Here is a 3,576-nt window from a genome sequence, read left to right as displayed (position 1 = left end):
GTTCCTCTTTTTCCCCCAATTTGTCTGTCTTTTAAACTCTCAGCTTTTCTCCAAAACAGGACATTTGGTTTGGGAGTGCATGGCTCAGAAGTATGTATTTGTGTGGTTCTGTGTGTGTTTTGGGGTTGTATATTTTTCATAAATGGAATTTATCTCACATAGGTTCTTTGAGGTACTAAAACGGTAATAAAAGTGTAGAAGAAAAATATGTTGATCACAAACAACTTTTTATTTCCAGATAAGTTGGTATGGGGAGAGATTAAAGAGAGAGGGGGAGACAGATAGAGAAAGGGAGAAAGGGAGGTGGAACATGATGGAAAATATTGGGCCCTGCAAAAATCCAAACCCGCAGCTGGCTTTTTCAAAACTCCTCCGTCTCCAGCCCGGCCCTGGCTTGCTGTGAGTGAGTGTGTGTGTGTGTGTGTGTGAGTGTGTGTGTGTGTATGTCTCTGTCGGCTTTGTCCCTCAAAGAGCTTTTTTTCTCTCTCTCCCTTTCTCTTTTTTTTCCCGGAGAAAGAGGCTGGCGCCAGCAGTCTGGAACAAGCCTGACAGGATTTGAATTATAGAAGCAGAGCGGGAGAAGGAGGTGAAGAGAGAGAGGGAGGGGGAAGGCGGGGGAGGGGCGGTGTAGTTGTGTGTGTCAATTTGTGTGTGTGTATGTGGTAGAACACAGAATCTAAATTGTTGTCTTTTCAAAAGCATAAACCAAAATCTAAGTGATCATTATTGATGGTATATCCATTTCTTGTGAGGTTTACCTTCTCAATTACAATAGGATTAATCGAGTAGAATAATTGAAAAGGGCATACAGTTTGTTAATGACTATTGTTTTGGTGCCCAAATGATTGTTTCACAAGTAGGGATCAGTGAAAGGACACTTTACAAGCTATCAAGACTTTAAAACTGCTTATGGGATTTAGGAAGCAAAAGCATGGGGCCAAATGTGGAAGCTCCAGTCATTTCTGCTTCAGTGTTCAGTAGGTGTTGCATTGGAGTTTCAACAAGTGAACAACGGAACAAATGACTGTGGACTATTCTCAAAGGTGTTCAAAAAGTACACATTTAGACTTCCGATATAAAAATAACTATTGTATAAAGAACTACACACAAATCTAACCACGTTTGGCAAGATAATCAAAACGAATCCGTTTTTTGAGTGCTTGAGGTCAATTTTCCATCTTTTTTGTAAGTGGAATTATTTAATCACTGGATAATTTCTAGCCCTTGTGGTGTCCCCCATGCTACAATTGCTTAAGTATGTAAGAGGTAATCGGTCAGAGGCATACTCTCATTCCCAGTTTCATGCCATGGTTGGTAAAACAGAACACATCACTCCAACTGCAACCAACAGGTTCTGACAGAGTATTGCCCTGTATCAGTTCAAAAAATGTTGTGCAGGCATTAACCGATAGGGTTGACAAACTGCGCCAACAGTTTGTCTGCTATGCATTAACACAAACCAAGTAAAACTCTTCAAAAAGTATTTCTTTCTGTGGACTTGCCTTCAGCACTCTGAGAAGAAGAAACCTTCATTGATCATGTAATTGACACACACATGCGTGCAAGGAGTAGCAACACAAACACGCACTTAGACACAAACACACACTTACACACACACACACACATGCTTGACAATCCACCGCTGAAATATCATCTGTGCTTTCCTCCCGTCCTCGTGTCCTTCCTCCGAGGGCAGCCAGAAGCAGCGAGGACTCACATCAAGGCAAATGTGGGCCAAGTCCCGTTGCTCTCCCATGTCCTGACCAGGGACATGGGCAGGACAGTGATCTTGTTTGCCAGTATCATAGAATGTAGATCTGTTGGTGGGATCACTCAGCTGTTTGAGTCTTTCTGAGTCACAGTTCAAATTTGTGCTGCAGAGCTTTACATAACGAATGCTGTATCTAAACATTTTGAGCTGTCTTTTCCATTAAAACAGGACCCAAGTGCCAGGCTAGTCTTGACTACAAAACACAATACATCGCCAGCATGCCTACTGTCATTCCATATGTTTTTTTGGCTAACTACCAGATGAGTGTGTGCCTTAGAAAAATATTCAAAAGTTTAACATTCAATGGTCTGTAACATCTGAAGACATGCATACCTTCTATACATTGATGGGATGGACATTGGAACTCCAATTGAGAAGTGCATTATGCTTTATGTGATCTTCGTACCATCTCAAAGCACTACACAGTAAGAACATGATCAAGCTTTCCTTTTCCCTAGTCTCTGTGCCTATTGAAGTAGTGTAGCTCGACATCAAAATAGCTAGTGTTATGAGATATAGTAGTTAGTTCTACAGTACTACATATATTACATACATATATTTACTTACTTACGACCTAACATAAAAAAAACTCACAGTTGGTTCTCAATCTGTATCGATCTAGTAATTTTGTATCTTTGTGGGGTAGGAGGAAGTCGAAACAGATGCACGGCAAAGGATGTTCCCAGATTAGACGTTTGGAACGCAGCACAGCTCGTAGCCTAGCGACATGGACTGGTTGTCAGGGACTCACAAAAACTGTTTGGTGCTGGTAGTGAACAAGAAGGAAAGAAGAGAGGGAGAGAGGGACAGAGGGAGAGAGGGAGAGAGGGAGAGAGGGAGTGAAGTGGGACAGAACAGCGTGTGCTTGCATGAAGAAAAAAAAACACAGTGTTCCTGTATGCATTTGTATGTGTGTGAGTGTGTGTGCGCTTGTTAGAGACGCCCTGGACCAGAAGTGATTCCAAATGTTGAGTTTTGACTTTGCGCAGCACACAGACCGAAGACAAAAAAGCAGACAAAGATATGAGGAGAAGCAGACATGAGTAGCAAGAAAGAGAAAGAGAAAAGAAAAACTGAAAACTGAAAACACAGGAGCAAGAGAATAACAGATGCAGGAAAGAAACAAGAGAGTGAAGTAGAATCACCTCCTATTCTCAAGAAAGTAACAGACACAAATTGTAAAAACTGTATTGGGTATGAGAAAATGAAAAAAAGCGTTTGACTTGTAAAGTACTGCAAAAAGACCTTCAACAACATGGAACAATACAAACAAGAGGAATTGAAAATGGCTACCATGTTGCGTGTGTTATTTTCAAACTGTCATGTGGTCAGTCTCAATATAAATGTGTTTTATTCTTTGTTATACCTAACAACTTTGACTGACTATTTATGCCATTGATTGCTTTATACTAAAAGTCAGAACTGCCCTAGAAGTCCAATATCAACCAATAACATCTGTGCCAAAAAAAAGGGGTTAATTGTCTCTCTGACTCCTTCCCCCAATCCCTGGGTGCCGCACCTGGTTGAACCAGCTGTCTCTCTCACCTGGTTGAACCACCTGTCTCTATCACCTGGTCTCAGTGGACCTCCAACGTGGTTTTGATGGTTTGTGGTTTCTGACGCTCACACACACGCACGCACACATATATTTGTTTGTATGGCTATTCTTGTGAGAACTCACTATTTAGTCCTATTCCAAATCCTGTTTTCCTGAACCCCTTACCTTAACCCATATCCTAACCTTACACCATGTTGTCCTTGTTTTACTAGTCTTGAGAGAGTGGACGGGCAACACAATGCATACA

The 3,576-nt window shown here is 41.4% G+C and overlaps 1 long non-coding RNA gene across 1 annotated transcript; it reads right to left on the bottom strand.

Annotated features, from left to right (window-relative positions):
* Window positions 1–210: 210 nt before the first annotated feature.
* On the bottom strand, window positions 211–2,508 carry LOC146236320 (uncharacterized). Its single transcript, XR_014740995.1, has 2 exons — window positions 2,366–2,508; window positions 211–1,817 (listed from the first exon to the last, which is right to left on the bottom strand). It is a non-coding gene; the product is annotated as an uncharacterized LOC146236320 (long non-coding RNA).
* Window positions 2,509–3,576: the final 1,068 nt, after the last annotated feature.

This window comes from Hypomesus nipponensis, chromosome 22 (genome assembly GCF_054491055.1).
Source record: "Hypomesus nipponensis isolate SF chromosome 22, ASM5449105v1, whole genome shotgun sequence".
Taxonomy (NCBI): Eukaryota; Metazoa; Chordata; class Actinopteri; order Osmeriformes; family Osmeridae; genus Hypomesus; species Hypomesus nipponensis.
This window is presented reverse-complemented; position numbering and strand designations above follow the sequence as displayed.